Source organism: Ranitomeya variabilis, chromosome 2 (genome assembly GCF_051348905.1).
Source record: "Ranitomeya variabilis isolate aRanVar5 chromosome 2, aRanVar5.hap1, whole genome shotgun sequence".
NCBI classification, from domain to species: domain Eukaryota; kingdom Metazoa; phylum Chordata; class Amphibia; order Anura; family Dendrobatidae; genus Ranitomeya; species Ranitomeya variabilis.
The window spans coordinates 349,133,233-349,152,514 of record NC_135233.1 but is presented as its reverse complement, the minus strand read 5'-3'; the positions used below and the strand labels follow the sequence as shown (position 1 = coordinate 349,152,514).

General features: G+C 45.9%; 2 long non-coding RNA genes across 2 annotated transcripts in view; one reads left to right on the top strand and one right to left on the bottom strand.

The window, feature by feature from the left end:
- The window catches only part of LOC143805820 (uncharacterized), a 114,886-nt gene that overhangs the window by 38,825 nt on the left and 56,779 nt on the right, over positions 1-19,282 (bottom strand). The window contains exons 2-3 of the long non-coding RNA XR_013221338.1: positions 9,877-9,981; positions 4,231-4,385 (exon numbers count right to left, since the gene is read on the bottom strand). This is a non-coding gene — a long non-coding RNA (uncharacterized LOC143805820). The remainder of the gene's footprint in view (positions 1-4,230; positions 4,386-9,876; positions 9,982-19,282) is intronic.
- LOC143805819 (uncharacterized) overlaps positions 1-19,282 on the top strand; it is a 68,008-nt gene that overhangs the window by 47,790 nt on the left and 936 nt on the right. The window lies entirely within an intron of this gene.

The following is a 19,282-nucleotide window of genomic DNA, read 5'->3' as shown; positions in this document are numbered from 1 at the left end:
CACACATGATTTAAAAGTATTTTAATGAAATAAACACAGCGGTTGTTGTAATAATTTATTGTTCTCTCAATCCATCAGGAACACCCTCGCTTGGCAAAATAATAAACGCACAAGATACATACCTTCTGGTGAACCGTCTCGTCCCACGATGTAATCCATCTGAAGGGGTTAACTAATATTACAGGCAGGAGCCCTGCTAAATGCAGCGGTGCTCCGTGCCTGTAATCCCCGGCGAATGAATGAAATGTAGGTCATTGACCTACATTTCCTTCAGTCGCGGTGATGCGCCCCCTGGTGGATGTCCTCATATGACCTGGAGCGTGGGAAAAAGTTCCCAGGCTGCAGTTCATGAGAACATCCAGCAGGGGCGCATCACCGCGACTCAATGTAAGTATAGATCACTGCTTTCCTTTCAGCACCCGGGGATTACAGGCACGGAGCACAGCTGCATTAGCAGGGCTCCTGCCTGTAATATTAGTTAACCCCTTCAGATGGATTACTTCGTGGGACGAGACGGTTCACCAGAAGGTATGTATCTTGTGCGTTTATTATTTTTCCAAGCGAGGGTGTTCCTGATGGATTGAGAGAACAATAAATTATTACAACAACCGCTGTGTTTATTTTATTAAAATACTTTTAAATCATGTGTGTGTGTGTTTTTTAACCCTTTCCAACAATTGGATTAATAATGGATAGGTGTCATAATTGACGCCTCTCCATTATTAATCTGGCTTAATGTCACCTTCCAATAGCAAGGTGGCATTAACCCTTCATTACCCCATATCCCACCGCTACAGGGAGTGGGAAGAGAGTGGCCAAGTGCCAGAATAGGCGCATCTTCCAGATGTGCCTTTTCTGGGGTGGCTGGGGGCAGATGTTTTTAGCCACGGGGGGGGCCAATAACCATGGACCTTCTCCTGGCTATTAATATCTGCCGTCAGTCACTGGCTTTACCATTCTGGCGGAGAAAATTGCGCGGGAGCCCACGCCAATTTTTTCCGCCATTTAACCCTTTATTTCAGCAGCTACAGCGCTGAAATTTTGCACATACACACTACTAACATTAGTAGTGTGGAATATGCAAAAAAAAGGGGATATGAGATGGTTTACTGTATGTAAACCATGTCTCATATCCTGTCGGGTTTGTGCAGGAGAAATGAAAAGCCGGTAATTGAATTACCGGCTGTTCACAGATATCGCGCTGAATGAAATCTAAATACAGAATATATATATATGTGTCTCAATGACATATATATATATATATACTGTATATATGTTTTCCCGAACATTTGAGCACATAAATCCATTAGATGTCGGTTTTGCAAGCCTGCGCGAAAATCTCGCAGTACGGATGCCATACGGAGGATGCCATGCGCAAAATACGCTGACACACCCTGACTACGGATCACTATTTTGGGAACATTTCTCCGTATTACGGCCGTAGTACGGACGTAAAAAACGGACCGTATTGTCTTACGCCGAGTGTGACGCCGGCCTAAAACGTGCGCTCCCACGAACACTGACATGTCTCCGTGTTTGGCACACGGAGACACGGTCCGCAAAAAATCAATGACATCTGCACAGATGCATTGATTTTTATGGGTCTACGTGTGTCAGTGTCTCCGGTACGTGAGGAAACTGTCACCTCACGTACCGGAGCCACTGACGTGTGAAACCGGCCTTAGGGAAATTTCCAAAGACAAACTTCTCCAGGGTCGTAGCCCAAATCCTGGGATTGTCCCTGCGGATGATGTACAGTTGGTAACTGCAGGAATGAAAGGGAAACGGATGGGAGAATTGCAGCAGTTGCTTCCATCTCTGTAGGAGGAACAATTACATCCCACGACAAGCTATGGTATTGCTCGCCCACTGCCGGTGTACACCCTATGGTATATATCCGCCATACTGCTCACTGCAGAGGTATGCGAGGACCGAGCAGCTGCATTCCCCCGTCCTCCTCCGGGCAGCATTCAAGACAGGCCCCCAAAAATACATCTCTCATATAGACAGATGTCGAGTTGTTTCCACGCCCGCAGAGGAGGTGCAATCTGGGGCGCACAAACATTTCACCGCAAATTTTTGTAAAAACCTTGAGGATGAACTGTGCCGACCTCAGGACTAAACCGCTGCCGAAGGTGGCCTATCTACTATGGTCAGGTACAAGCCTCATCCTTCTTTTCGCAAGTAACTAGGCTAGAATGAAAAGCACCATGGGATATAAATGTGCATGAAGAGTTAAACCAAATGCAATTTTTGACAATTGCAAAAAAAGTTGGAATATAGCCCCAGCCAAAAATGAGAAAGCAGGATGCAATATCTCTCCGTTTTCTACAAAGTTGTCACAGGGCTTCCATAGAGGTGCACGTTGCCTTTCCTGTACCTCTATGTGTCTCCAGTTTCAAACATAGCCCTGTAGAATATTTCTGCACTTTAAGGACATCAATCAGTAGGATCAACCCTGCAAATCCGTCTACAAAGGCATGTACGTCATAAAAAGCTGAATAAAATGATACCTTGATATCTGCGATCCGATGTCGTATTCCACAGAAATCCACGTTTTTCTTAATATGTAAATGAGCTGTTAAGATCTAAGGGCCGGACATAGATCTCCCCAAACTCCAGAGCTTATTGTAAATGAAAGAGGGAGTTACCAGTATGAGACATGTAATGACTGACAGTCTGCTCTCCTGGTCTACATGTATCACACTGGTAACTCCTCTTTTCATTTACAATAAATTCTGGAGCTTTAGGGAGATCTATGTCCATCCCAGAGATCTTAACAGCTCATTTACATATTAAGAAAAATGTGGATTTCTCTGGACTAAGACATTGGATCGCAGATATCAAGGTATCATTTTATTCAGCTTCCTATGACCTACATGTCCATATAGACGACTTAGGAGGGTTGATCCTACTGACACATTCCCCTTAAATCCTGTGCACATGCTTGTGGCTCTTGTGGCACGCTACAAAGTTCTCAGTATGTACGTAGATACTCTCCCATAGAAACATTTCTTTAGGGGGAAATATTTTTGTGCATAGGGCCCCTGATAATACATGGGCAGTGCGCACCTAGGTGGTGTGGCAGGGTGCACGGCTGTACACACTTTGTGCTACCAGTGAAATCTGCGGTGGCAAATTCTTCACCAACACAGTGTTTTTTCTTGTTGCAGATTTTATCCTTTGCTGCACTTTTGCGGTTTTGCAACAGGATGATGAGATTTTGGTTCGGTGACGCATCTGATTTTCTCCAGGAACATTAAGAAATCCTATAATTCTTCTATTAGCGCGTACTCTACTGCAACATGTTCTGGTTGTGACGGCACAGAGAAGTAAGCGAGTCTCCTAATGCGAGTGCTGCGTATGGTTTACATTCGGGTTTATGGGTTTTTCCTGCGAAGGATCAGGGGGAAAAAAATAAGAATAAAAACCTCAATAACGGAATTTATATCTGCAGCCGATACGGCGCTTTATAGGTAAAATACAGCGCGTACCGCTGCGTGACACGGATATATAATCGTTGAGTTATTGAAAGAGTTAAAACCGCAGCAAAAAAGACTGATCTGACGGTAGTGAGGCGTTTAATGGCTTACTTTGTGGGACAGAAGATGCCGGTGTGTTTATTATGTATCCTGGGACTCAGCAGACAGAATCAGGCGGCGTAGTGCCAGTAACCCCTTCCCTCCCTGGCATCGCTACCTGCCTCAGAGGGGACGCGTGCCCTCGCTGTACCAGTCTGTGCCCCCAGGAACCCCTGATAATTGGATTAATTGGCATTTACTAACGTCGGGTTGCAGTCGCTTTGCTATATGGCGTGTTTACGGTATTTAGTGCTTGTATGTTTGTTGCAAGTTCTCCCACCGAACTTATCTCTATCACTACAGAAATTCTGCACCCAATGGCGTGGCTTGCCTACGCGTCGGGCGGCTCTCATTGGTCTGCAGACATCCCTCCAGGTGTACGTGTGGCTGAGAGGCGGCTGGCGATTGGCTAGGAAGGACCCCACGGCATCCAATCAGGCTTTTTTCCCTGCCTCGCAACCAGGCTGTGTGTCTCTGCAGCAGATTAGCCTGTTCAGGAATCAGGGCTAATTAGGATAATCCCATTACTGCAGCTCAGCATCTCCTAGACCACAGCACCAATTCTCCGCCTGATGCTGCAAAACACGCGGAGAAGGGGCCGCTGCAGGGGAAAGTGTGCCTGGACGTTTTCATTGACCCTTTAACCCACCGGGTGAATCGTCGTCATCATCATTGTCTTCCTCCTCTTCGTCGCTTTCTGTTCCTACATCACGTGACTCGTTAAACGTGTCGTTACCATTACCTCATTGTCAAATCGGCTTCTCCAATTAACCCATTACTCCCCTCCTGGCGTTTCAGATGGGTCTAAAAATGTAGGAAAAAAATAAATAATAATAATAATAATGCTTTTTATTTGTTTTCACAATGATAAAAAAGTGCAAAAAACTGCAGAAAGCGCTACTTTAATCATTTATTTGTGTGTCAGACTCATCCGAAAATTGATACCATGTGGATTGGATGCCCTACAGCTATCAACAAAGAAAATGATATTTTATACTGTATACGGTTAGCCCGGTCTTTATACGGTCAGTCCGGTCTGTATACAGTCAGTCCGGTCTGTATACGGTCAGTCCGGTCTGTATACGGTCAGTCCGGTCTGTATACGGTCAGTCCGGTCTGTATACGGTCAGTCCAGTCTGTATAGTCAGTCCGGTCTGTATACAGTCAGTCTGGTCTTCATATTGTCAGTCCGGTCTGTATACAGTCAGTCTGGTCTTTATATCGTCAGTCCAGTCTTTATACGGTCAGCCCGGTCTTTATACGGTCAGCCCGGTCTTTATACGGTCAGCCCGGTCTTTATATTGTCAGTCCGGTCTTTATATTGTCAGTCCGGTCTTTATACAGTCAGTCCGGTCTGTATACGGTCAGTCCAGTCTTCATACGCCCAGTCCAGGCTTTGTACAGTCAGTTCAGTCTGTATCCGGTCAGTCCGGTCTGTATACAGTCAGTCCAGTCTTTATATTGTCAGTCCAGGCTGTATACAGTCAGTCCAGTCTTTATACGGCCAGTCTGGTCCGTATACAGTCAGTTTGGTCTTTATACGGTCAGTCCAGGCTTTATACAATCACTTCAGTCTGTATCTGGTCTATCCGGTCTGTATACAATAAGTCCGGTCTCTATACAGTCAGTCCAGTCTGTATACACTCAGTCCGGTTTTTATATAGCCAGTCCGGTCTGTATACAGTCAGTCCGGGCTTTATACAGTCAGTCCGGTCTTTATATCTTCAGTCTGGTCTTTATACGGTCAGTCCGGTCTTTATACAGTCAGTTCTGTCTGTATACGGTCAGTCCGGTCTGTATACGGTCAGTCCAGTCTGTATACGGTCAGTCCGGTCTATATACGGTCAGTCCGGTCTGTATACGGTCAGTCCGGTCTGTATACGGTCAGTCCGGCTTAATACAGTCAGTCCGGTCTGTATCCGGTCAGTCTGGTCTGTATGCGGTCAGTCCAGTCTTTATACGGTCAGTCCGGTCGGTATATGGTCAGTCCAGTCTGTATAGTCAGTCCAGTCTGTATCCGGTCAGTCTGGTCTGTATACGGTCAGTCCGGTCTGTACATGGACCCTGATGACCCGGCCCAATAAACATTCAATCGAATCTACCTGAAATGTGTCGGCTAGCCGATATCACCCCTAATCCTCCATTAACATGAATTAAAGAAGGAAGTTTACTACTATGAAAGCGGGAAGAGGAGGCTACTATACACCTCTGACATCCTGACAGCCCCCCATAAACAATGGACCACCCATCATTAGGGGGACGTCAGTGGAGGGGCACATATAGTAGATGCACTTGTTACCTGCAGGGAAGGAGCAGGGAAATCAGGGACTCTGAGCTCATTGTTCCCGCCACCGTCAGCAGAACATGCTGCAATCTCTATAGGAAGAGGGGAGAAGGGTGCGACCGTGCGACGACCGTCTCACTCCTCTACAGACTCCGAGCCATGAGTCAGACCTGTTACTATACAGTATAAATATTGATTAAAAACAAAACAAAACTGCAAGGTGTGAACAAAGTCAGGTCACACGTGCTTGAGGTCTACAGAAGCAAAATTGCATGCAACTTATGACCAAGAATCCAGCAGCACTGGCAAAGCTGCAATGCAATGTGGAGATCGTCATGTCTGGCACCCAATCTAAGCGATGAAACATAGGACAAAAACAAAATGAGCAAGTACCCTGCAGGAGATTAATAGATAGTAATAATACATGTACACGACATAGGGAACGTACCTGACACTATTTTGATTAAAAGAGATTAAAAGGCATTTCACGGCGATAAGGTGACCCGATCAGGATGGACCCTAAATCTTGTGCTTCATCTCACTATTAGTGGTAAGAGAACGTGCTGGGATCAGGTGTTATCTGAGCATGCTCGAGTGCTAACAGAGTGTCTTCGGCGTGCTCGAATAATATGTTCGAGTCCCCGTGCCTTGCCTAACAGACAGGCAAACCCTGCATGTGTTGCTGCTGTCGAACATCCGCGAGACATGCAGACCTCAGAATATACTGGGGTAGAGCAGGACCTATGCCTGAGTGTTTTGCACGGGCCCGTGGAAAGCTATATAAACAAGATGCACAGCCCAAAAAGGAGGAGTCCTTTTAGAGTGCAAGAAACTAAAGCAAAACCAAACAAATGAGCCGGAATTTATGTTGGTATAAGTGAAATGTGTAGGTGCAGACAAAATGAGCAAATACCCTGCAGTAAGTAAAGTAACAGTAATAGTATATATAAACTAGATGGGCATTTCCTGAAGGAAATACATGGTGCTTGAACAGCGCTGCCAGCTACCAATGTACATCAGGAGCATGTCTGGCATGCAGGGTCCTGCCCCAGGGTAGCCATTTTGGCATGCAGGAATCCTTGGTAGCCACTTTGGTGCACACAGCTTCTCGGTAGCCACTTTGGCCACATCCCCCTATATACAAACACCACTCATATATACAGACATCCCTCTATATACAGACACCACTCCTATATACAGACATCCCTCTATATACAGACACCACTCCTATATACAGACATCCCTCTATATACAGACACCACTCCTATCTACAGACATCCCTCTATATACAGACACCACTCCTATATACGGACATCCCCTTATATACAGACACCACTCCTATATACGGACATCCCCTATATACAGACACCACTCCTATATACAGACATCCCTCTATATACAGACACCACTCCTATATACAGACATCCCCCTATATACAGACACTAATCCTGTATACAGACATCCCCCTATATACAGACACCACTCCTATATACAGACATCCCCCTATATACAGACATCCCCCTATATACAGACACCACTCCTATATACGGACATCCCCCTATATACAGACACCATTCCTATATACAGACATCCCTCTATATACAGACACCACTCCTATATACAGACATCCCTCTGTATACAGACACCACTCCTATATACAGACATCCCCCTATATACAGACACCACTCCTATATACAGACATCCCCCTATATACAGACACCACTCCTATATACAGACATCCCTCTATACAGACACCACTCCTATATACAGACATCCCTTATATACAGACACCACTCCTATATACAGACATCCCTCTATATACAGACATATCTCCTATATTCAGACATCCCCCTATATAGAGACACCACTCCTATATACAGACACCCCCCTATTTACAGACACCACTCCTATATACAGAAATCCCTCTATATACAGACACCACTCCTATATACAGACATCCCCCTATATACAGACACCACTCCTATATACAGACATCCCTCTATATACAGACATCTCTCCTATATTCAGACATCCCCTATATAGACACCACTCCTATATACAGACATCCCCCTATATACAGACACCACTCCTATATACAGACATCCCCTATATACAGACATCACTCCTATATACAGACATCCTTCTATATACAGACACCACTCCTATATACAGACATCACTCTATATACAGACACCACTCCTATATACAGACATCCCCCTATATACAGACACCACTCCTATATACAGACATCCCCCCTATTTACAGACTCTTATATACAGGTCAGAGTTGTGGGTCACTTACTTTTCACACACGGGGCCGGGGGGTCACTTACTTTTCACACACGGGACCGGGGGCACTTACTTTTCACACACGGGGCCGGGGGGGCACTTACTTTTCACACACGGGGCTGGGGGGGCACTTACTTTTCACACACGGGGCGCACTTACTTTTCACACACGGGGCCGGGGGGGCACTTACTTTTCACACACGGGGCTGGGGGGGCACTTACTTTTCACACACGGGGCGCACTTACTTTTCACACACGGGGCCGGGGGGCACTTACTTTTCACACACGGGGCCGTGGGGGCACTTACTTTTCACACACGGGGCCGGGGGGCACTTACTTTTCACACACGGGGCCGGGGGCACTTACTTTTCACACACGGGGCCGGGGGGGCACTTACTTTTCACACACGGGGCCGGGGGGCACTTACTTTTCACACACGGGGCCGGGGGCACTTACTTTTCACACACGGGGCTGGGGGGGCACTTACTTTTCACACACGGGGCCGTGGGGGCACTTACTTTTCACACACGGGGCCGGGGGGGCACTTACTTTTCACACACAGGGCTGGGGGGGCACTTACTTTTCACACACGGGGCTGGGGGGGCACTTACTTTTCACACACGGGGCCGGGGGGCACTTACTTTTCACACACGGGGCCGGGGGGCACTTACTTTTCACACACGGGGCCGGGGGGCACTTACTTTTCACACACGGGGCCGGGGGGCACTTACTTTTCACACACGGGGCCGGGGGGCACTTACTTTTCACACACGGGGCCGGGGGGGGGGGCACTTACTTTTCACACACGGGGCCGGGGGGGGGCACTTACTTTTCACACACGGGGCCGGGGGGGGCACTTACTTTTCACACACGGGGCCGGGGGGGCACTTTTCACACACGGGGCCGGGGGGGGCACTTACTTTTCACACACGGGGCCGGGGGGCACTTACTTTTCACACACGGGGCCGGGGGGGCACTTACTTTTCACACACGGGGCCGGGGGGGGCACTTACTTTTCACACACGGGGCCGGGGGGGGCACTTACTTTTCACACACGGGGCCGGGGGGGGCACTTACTTTTCACACACGGGGCCGGGGGGGCACTTACTTTTCACACACGGGGCCGGGGGGGCACTTACTTTTCACACACGGGGCCGGGGGGGCACTTACTTTTCACACACGGGGCCGGGGGGGCACTTACTTTTCACACACGGGACGAGAGGGTGTCATAGTCACTTTATTCTGATGTTTGACTTTGATAAATGATCATGTCCTAAAATGGACACCGTACATTTGCATAGCTGCCATCTTTGGAAGGTCAAGTTGGGGGTAATGGAAAGTTCGCCATTATTTCCTATGGGAAATTTTTTTTTTAAAAATGCGATTTAAAAAAAACCTGCATATCGGATCGACTATAAAAGTCATAGCACACCTGTCCCCACCGAGGGCTTCGAAACGCCGCCTGAACGGGGTCTCTGCGCCGAGCGGTTCGGGCCGCATTAATTGCAGAAAACGCGGAGAAGAATAAGAAGAATAAAATATAAGAAATCGGATTACAATATGTTGCTTGAACCTAGGGGGTTCAAGCACCATAATAACATATTTGACAAAAGTTAGGGGCCATCCTGATGGGGTACACCTTGTGGCGGTCTGATGGCTTTCACGCTATTTTGATCAAAGTATATGTTCTGTGTTAGTTACGTGTTGGATTACTATGTACTTACTGCGGGGTATTTGCTCATTTTGCTTTTGTCCTAAGTTTTGTCTTCTTAATGGCCACAGTGTGAATGTCCATGTGTTCCGGCTCATTCCTTTGGTTTTGCTTCAGTCTAAACAAGAAGGAAATAAAAAACTTTTCTATAAAAAAGATACGCGGTGCAGCATGCAAGCGGGCGGATACATTGTGCAGCGGGCGGATACATTTTGCAGCGGGCAGATACATTTTGCAGCGGGCGGATACATTGTGCAGCGGGCGGATACATTTTGCAGCGGGCGGATATATCGTGCAGCGGGCGGATACATTGTGCAGCGGGCGGATACATTGTGCAGCGGGCGGATACATTGTGCAGCGGGCGGATACATTGTGCAGCGGGCGGATACAATGTGCAGCGGGCGGATACATTGTGCAGCGGGCGGAGACATTTTGCAGCGGGCGGATACATTGTGCAGCGGGCGGATACATTTTGCAGCGGGCGGATATATCGTGCAGCGGGCGGATATATCGTGCAGCGGGCAGATACATTGTGCAGCGGGAGGATACATTGTGCAGCGGGCGGATACATTGTGCAGCGGGCGGATACATTTTGCAGCGGGCGGATATATCGTGCAGCGGGCGGATACATTTTGCAGCGGGCGGATACATTGTGCAGCGGGCGGATACATTGTGCAGCGGGAGGAGACATTTTGCAGCGGGCGGATACATTGTGCAGCGGGCGGATACATTTTGCAGCGGGCGGATACATTTTGCAGCGGGCGGATACATTTTGCAGCGGGCGGATACATTGTGCAGCGGGCGGATACATTGTGCAGCGGGCGGATACATTGTGCAGCGGGCGGATACATTGTGCAGCGGGCGGATATATCGTGCAGCGGGCAGATACATTTTGCAGCGGGCGGATACATTGTGCAGCGGGCGGATACATTTTGCAGCGGGCGGATACATTTTGCAGCGGGCGGATACATTGTGCAGCGGGCAGATACATTGTGCAGCGGGCGGATACATTGTGCAGCGGGCGGATACATTGTGCAGCGGGCGGATATATCGTGCAGCGGGCGGATACATTGTGCAGCGGGCGGATACATTTTGCAGCGGGCGGATATATCGTGCAGCGGGCGGATACATTTTGCAGCGGGCAGATACATTGTGCAGCGGGCGGATACATTGTGCAGCGGGAGGAGACATTTTGCAGCGGGCGGATACATTGTGCAGCGGGCGGATACATTGTGCAGCGGGCGGATACATTTTGCAGCGGGCGGATACAATGTGCAGCGGGAGGATACATTTTGCAGCGGGCAGATACATTGTGCAGCGGGCGGATACATTGTGCAGCGGGAGGAGACATTTTGCAGCGGGCGGATACATTGTGCAGCGGGCGGATACATTTTGCAGCGGGCGGATACATTTTGCAGCGGGAGGATACATTTTGCAGCGGGCGGAGACATTTTGCAGCGGGCGGAGACATTTTGCAGCGGGCGGAGACATTTTGCAGCGGGCGGAGACATTTTGCAGCGGGCGGAGACATTTTGCAGCGGGCGGAGACATTGTGCAGCGGGCGGATACATTTTGCAGCGGGCGGATACATTGTGCAGCGGGCGGAGACATTTTGCAGCGGGCGGAGACATTTTGCAGCGGGCGGATACATTTTGCAGCGGGTGGATACATTTTGCAGCGGGTGGATACATTTTGCAGCGGGCGGATATATTGTATTACCTGGCAATCTTTAGTAAAGGCCGTTTTGGTGCATTTTTGCACACTTGTCTGCTGTGTGTGAGCCCGGCCTTACGTCCCTCTATCCCCCAGTACTCCTGCAGTGTCTGATTATTCACAGTGATGCTCGGCCGCGGTCCCCTGACCTGCACTTGAATCCCCGTAGCATGCATGAGGCTGTTGGATTCGGGTCAGGAGACCAGCGGCCGCTCCGTGAATCACCGCCTGTTCTCGGACTGTGACACACAGATGTGTGATTGCGGTTTAATTGTGAGCCACAAAATTCATTACCTGAGTCCCTTACGTGCAATCTAATAAAGAGTAATGAGCTGCTCCTTCATTAGTGAAGAAAAATCATTGCAGACAATACATGCCGTGGTTTGCCGCAGGTCTCATCCTTTGTATTGCAAAAGGTAAAATCCGCGGCGACATCGGCTGTAGATAGTGACACGTCGCGTTTTCAAATCGGATTTTATTAAATATCATTTACAACGCAGGTAAAGTGAGACGCAGACGATTCCCATCTGTACGGCCGTTTTTTCCGCTGTATCGGTTGCACATATGATTCTGCTTATGACACCAAGGCCCCGTCACGTGTCCGTGTTTTCAGTACTTGTGGCGTTTTTTTCACAGATGACTCACGCACCCATTATAACCTATTGTGATCTTCACATGTCTGTGTGACCGTGTGTCCATGTGAACGATACGGAAACATGTCCGTTTTTTCCGGCAACAAGGATGACAAGGACCAATGGGGGCCATGAAAAACACGTACAGCAACGGATGGCATCCGAGCCTCAGCCGTGTGCTGTCCATGTTTAATATTCCAAATTATAGACGTTTTGTCATTTCCAATTTCACTCTTTCTTTCATTCATTCTGCACACGGATTTATTTTTTTCGAGGCAAAAAAGGGAAGATTTCTAATAGAAACTGTTTTAGGAAACGCTCCTTCTATAAGGAGTTTTCTAAGAAGTTTTTCTGTCTCCTGAAAGTTTTTTGAAGAGTTTTTCAAATGTTTTTGTCTTTTTCCTAAAGTGTTTTTCTGCAGCCTTTTAACAGGACAGTGCCTAGTTTGGAGTGTATTCCCATCAAGAGACGAGACAAAGAAGTGACCTGCACTTTCTTATTTCCCACCAGCCGTTTTTCAAAAAATGAAGCAGAAGGAAAAAACTGCTAAAAGACTGAACATATGAACAAAAAAGTGGTTTTACGATAGAATTTAATATAGAAGAGTCAAGCATTTTTTCGAGTGATTTTTCAGAGGTCTTTTGGAGGGGATCAGCACCACATCAGTAAAAACAGAAAACCTTAGCTAAGGCTACTTTCACACTAGCGTCGTGCACTGCGTCGCTATGCGTCGTTTTGTAGAAAAAAACGCATCCTGCAAAAGTGCTTGCAGGATGCGTTTTTTCTCCATAGACTTGCATTAGCGATGCAGTGCGACGCATTGCCACACATCGCAACCGTCGTGTGACGGTTGCATCGTGTTGCGTCGGTCCGTCGCCACCAAAAAACGTTGCATGTAACGTTTTTTGGTGCATCGAGAACGTCTTTTCCGACCGCGCATGTGCGGCCGGAACTCCGCCCCCGCCTCCCCGCACATCACAATGGGGCAGCGGATGCGTTGAAAAACTGCATCCGCTGCCCCCGTTGTGCGGCGCTTGCACAGTATGCGTCGGTACGTCGCATTGCGACGTGCGTCGTACGACGCTAGTGTGAAAGTAGCCTTAGCTCCGGGATGATCTAAAGCAGTGGATTACAATCGGAAGGTATCAAAGGCGACAAGTAGCAGCATGCAATAAAGCTGCAGACCATCAAGGAATTCAGGGACCTCTGGTTTCAAAAGGACTGGAGATCCAAAGTCTGCAAATCACTGATCCATAGAAAAAGTCCTAGCAAAATCCACAAGTTTGAGCGTCTTGGGGTCCATACACAGAGCAGTGATTTCCGTGTGGACCCTCTATCAAACCACATGAAGGCTCTATTGGTCATAGGCACCTCCTCATACACATGCATGCTCAGTTTGGTCAAGCGTGCATCCGAATGGGGAGAGGGGGATAAACCACTGCCAAAACCTATGATCAGAATTCAATAAAGACCCTTCTGCAATTTCTATAGGAGTAAGGAACAAGAACATTATTTACAAAATGTGTAGGCCCTTCTATAGGAATTTTCTCTTTTAAATAATTTTTAAGGGTTTATTTAATTTTTTTAATTAGCATTAGTGAACCCCCAAGCCGCACATAAGCCTTCTTGAGTTTGGAAAAATAAATGTTATGTATGTAATGTGCAGCTTTATTCTAACATGAAGTAGATCCCATTTTGTACAGTTTTTAGGGGAAAGTTAGATCCTATAATGTACAGTAGAGAAAAATTAAATCCCTTATTATATAGTAAGGGAAGATTAAATCCTGTGCTGTACAGTAGGGGGATTGGTTGGATCCTGTATTGTACAGTAGGAGAAGGTTAAATTCTGTATAATACAGTAAAGTTAAATGCTATGTTATATAATAAGGGAAGATTAAATGCTGTATTATATACTAAGGGAAGGTTAAATACTGTATTATATAGTAAGGGAAGGTTAAATCCTGTATTACACAGTAATTGAAGGCTATATTCTGTATTACATAGTAAGTGAAGGTTAAATCTAGTGGTGTGCAGTATTGCTAAAGGTTCGATATTGTAAAGTTCTGTGGAATGTTGGCACTATAGAAATATAATTATTATTTATTACACAGTAAAGTTAAATGCTGTATTATATAATAAGGGAGGATGAAATTCTGTATTACAGAGTAAGGGGAGGATAAATCTCATGCTGGAAAGTAGGTTGAAAGGTTAAATCCTATATTGTACAGTAATGGAAGGTTACATTCTTTATTATACAGTAAGGTTAAATGCTGTTTTATATAATAAGGGCACTTTAAATCCTGTATTACAGTGGGTAAGGAAAGTATTCAGACCCTTTAAGTTTTTCACTTCTTGTTTCATTGCAGCCATTTGGTAAATTCAAAAAAGTTCATTTTTTTCTCATTAATTTAACCCCTTCATGACCTTGGGATTTTCCGTTTTTCCGTGTTCGTTTTTCGCTCCCCTCCTTCCCAGAGCTATAACTTTTTTATTTTGCCGTCAATATGGCCATGTGATGGCTTATTTTTTGTGAAACAAGTTGTACTTTTGAACGACATCATTGGTTTTAGCATGTCGTGTACTAGAAAATGAGAAAAAAATTCGGTGAAATTGCAAAAAAAGTGCAATCCCACACTTGTTTTTTGTTTGGCTTTTTTGCTAGGTTCACTAAATGCTAAAACTGACCTGCCATTATGATTTTCCAGGTCATTACGAGTTCATAGACACCTAACATGACTAGGTTATTTTTTATCTAAGTGGTGAAAAAAAATTCCAAACTTTGCTTAAAAAAAAAATAAAATAAAAAAATGGCGCCATTTTCCGATACCCGTAGCGTCTCAATTTTTCATGACCTGGGGTCGGTTGAGGGCTTATTTTTTGCGTGCCGAGCTGGCGTTTTTAATGATACCATTTTGGTGCAGATACGTTCTTTTGATCGCCCGTTATTGCATTTTAATGCAATGTCGCGGCGACCAAAAAAACGTAATTCTGGCGTTTCAAATTTTTTTCTCGCTACACTGTTTAGCGATCAGGTTAATGCTTTTTTTTTTATTGATAGATCAGGCGACTCTGAACGCGGCGATACCAAATATGTGTAGGTTTGATTTTTTTTTTATTGCTTTATTTTGAATGGGGCGAAAGGGGGGTGATTTAAATTTTTATATATTTTTTATATTTTTCACATTTTTTTTTTTTTTTACTTTTGCCATGCTTCAATAGCCTTCATGGGAGGCTAGAAGCTGGCACAACTCGATCAAGATCACACAAGATCGCTGCTATGCAGCAGAAATGAAGGTGTGCTGTGAGCGCCGACCACAGAAGCATCGCTGACCCCCGATCATGTGACGGGGGTCAGCGATGCGCTCATTTCCGGCCGCCCGGCCGTAAGCACCGGTTAAATGCCGCTGTCAGCGTTTGACAGCGGCATTTAACTAGTTAATAGCGGTGGGTGAATCACGATTTCATCCGCCGCTATTGCGGGCACATGTCAGCTGTTCAAAACAGCTGACATGTCCCGGCTTTGATGTGGGCTCACCGCCGGAGCCCTGCATCAAAGAGGGGGATCTGACCTTGGACGTACTATCCTGTTCGAGGTCAGAAAGGGGTTAAATTTAAAAACTTAAATGTAGAAATTTTTGCAAATTTATTAAAAAAGAAAAACTGAAATATCACATGGTCATAAGTATTCAGACCCTTTGCTCAGACACTCATATTTAAGTCACATGCTGTCCTTTTCCTTGTGATCCTCCTTGAGATGATTCTACTCCTTCATTGGAGTCCAGCTGTGTATAATTAAACGAATAGGACTTGATTTGGAAAGGCACACTCCTGTCTATATAAGATCTCACAGCGCACAGTGCATGTCAGACCAAATGAGAATCATGAGGTCAAAGAACTGGCCAAGGAGCTCAGAGACAGAACTCTGGCAAGGCACAGATCTGGCCAAGGTTACAACAGAATTTCTGCAGTACTCAAGGTTCCTAAGTGCACAGTGGTCTCCATTATCCTTAAATGGAAGAAGTTTCGGACCACCAGAAGTCTTCCTAGACCTGGCTACCCAGCCAATCTGAGCAATCGTGGGAGAAGAGCTTTGGTGAGAGAGGTAAAGGAGAATCCCAAGATAACTGAGACTGAGCTCCAGAGATGCAGTAGGTAGATGGGAGAAAGTTCCACAAAGTCAGCAATCACTGCAGCCCTCCACCAGTCAGGCCTTTATGGCAGAGTGGCCCGATGGAAGCCTCTTCTCAGTGCAGGACAAATGAAAACCCGCAGAGTTTGCTAAAAAACACATGAAGGACTCCCAGACTATGAGAAATAAGATTCTCTGGTCTGATGAGACGACGATAGACCTTTTTGTTGATAATTCTAAGCAGTATGTGTGGAGAAAACCAGGCACTGCTCATCATCTGCCCAATACAATCCCAACAGTGAAACATGGTGGTGGCAGCATCATGCTATGAGGGTGTTTTTCAGCTGCAAGGACAGGACGACTGGTTGTCATTGAAGAAAATATGAATGCGCCCAAGTACAGAGATCCTGGATGAAAACCTCTTCCAGAGTGCTCTGGGCCTCAGACTTAGCCGAAGGTTCACCTTCCAACAATACAATGACCCTAAGCACACAGCTAAAATAACAAAGGAGTGGCTTCAGAACAACTCTGTGACCATTCTTGACTGGCCCAGCCAGAGCCCTGACCTAAACCCAATTGAGCATCTCTGGAGAGACCTGAAAATGGCTGTCCACCAACGTTCACCATCCAACCTGATGGAACTGGAGAGGATCTGCAAGGAAGAATGGCAGAGGATCCCCAAATCCAGGTGTGAAAAACTTGTTGCATCATTCCCAAGAAGACTCATGGCTGTACTAGCTCAAAAGGTGCTTCTACTCAATATTGAGCAAAGGGTCTGAATAATTATAACCATGTGGTATTTCAGTTTTGTTTTTTTTTAATAAATTTAGCAAAAATTTCTACATTTGTTTTTTTTCAGTCAAGATGGGTTGGAGAGTGAACATTAATGAGAAAAAAAATGAAATTTTTAGAATTTACCAAATGGCTGCAATGAAACAAAGAGTAAAAAATTTAAAGGGGTCTGAATACTTTCCATATCCACTGTATATAATAAGTGAAGACTTTATTATGTAGTATATAGTAAGAGGAGGTTAAATCCCATGCTGTACAATAGGGGGAAAAGTTGGATCCTGTATGGTACAGAGGAGGGAGGTAAATTGTGTATTATATAACAAAGGAAGATTTAATGCTGTATTGTACAGTTGGAGAAAGATAATCCTGTATTATAAAGTAAGGGAAGGTTAAATTATGTCCTGCACAATATGGGTAAGAGTTGGATCCTGTAGTGTATAGTAGGGGAAGATTAAATCCTCTATTATACAGTAGGGGAAGGTTAAGGTCTTTATTATAAAGTAAGGGAAGGTTCAGTCATTTATTTTATAGTAAGGGAAGGTTAAGTCCTTTATTCTATGGTAAGGGAAGGTTAAGTCCTTTATTCTATAGTAAGGGAAGGTTAAGTCCTTTATTCTATAGTAAGGGAAGGTTAAGTCCTTTATTCTACAGTAAGGAAAGGTTAAGTCCTTTATTTTATGGTAAGGGAAGGTTAAGTCCTTTATTCTATAGTAAGGGAAGGTTAGGTCCTTTATTATATACTAAGGGAAGGTTAGGTCCTTTATTCTATAGTAAGGGAAGGTTAAGTCCTTTATTCTATAGGAAGGGAAGGTTAAGTCCTTTATTCTATAGTAAGGGAAGGTTAAGTATTGTGTACAGTAAGGGGAATGGTTAGATCCTGTATTGTACAATAGGGGACGTTATATCCAAAATTATACAAATGAAGAGAAGGATGTTACCTGGTATAGTCAGGGAAACGTTAAATCCTGCATTGTGAAGTGTGGGGGTTCAGTTCTGAAATGTACATTGGGGAGAAGGGGTGGTGGTAGTGGTTCTTAAATCCTGTGTTAGAAAGTGTGGGGTTCAGTTCTGAACAAATAATGGGGGATTAGATCTTGCATTGCTCAGTTTAGAGGAGAGTCAGATCCTGTATTGTACAGTGGGGGAAGGTAAGATCCTGTATTACATGGTGTTTGTGGGGGTGTTATATTCTATAAGGAACAGCGAGGGGGAGGTAAGACTATTGTGCAGCTGGGAGGAGGTCATGTAATGTACAGAATGGAGACGATCACGTCGTGTACCCTTAGATATCAGATAAAGATCAGACATTGCGGTAAATCTTGCATTGTGTAATACCGGGTTAGGTACAATCCGGGGGGCTGTGAGGTATGGTGTGCAGCATTACTATAATCAGATCGAACCCACAGGTGGAAAGTTTTGTTGGTGTCAAGGGTCAGCGGCGGGTACAAGGTCTGTGCATTATTTAACCCCCCAAATAACCAAAATAACAAATATACTCAGCACATGATTTCCCACATCACAGGTTCCCATCCGGGCAAAAGAGGAAGCGCCGGTCAGTTTCTTACTTCTCGCTCCCTACTAAGGTCGGCCCGAACATTTGGCGTCTTCTGAGACCACAACGTCTTGTTTACCAGTGAAAATAACATCCTGGGAGGATCGTGAGAAAAAACACCGGCCCTCTGACTCCCAGGGTCGGGCACTGTGGGATTTTTCTATGTCTCCGACATAACCCTTCCGGTCACTTGACCATCTTGTTCTGCCTTTAAGGTCACAGCACCCTCAAAAAGTTTACCTGCCTATTTGTGCCCAATATAGAGGGATCAATATACTTAAAGGGGGTTTCTGGTTTCGGAAGGTCATTCATGGTCTGGATCACAATGATTGACACATGACGGTGGGAACTAACAGAGAGGTGGAAGAAAAAAGCCAGATAATAATGGAGGTTTACATAACAATGAGTTTTACAGACAACAGTGCTAGAAACTAGTCAGGGCATGCCAAGCCTACAGGTCTCCCTGAAAGGGGGAACTCCAGCTAGGGTCCGACGTACGCGACTGCAATATGGTGCCTAAGGGGGGTGGTCTTAGGGTCCTATCTTCAGGAGCACGCCGCCCCCTGCCTCCTGCTTGCCGTGGGGCTGTGCGCTCTTGATT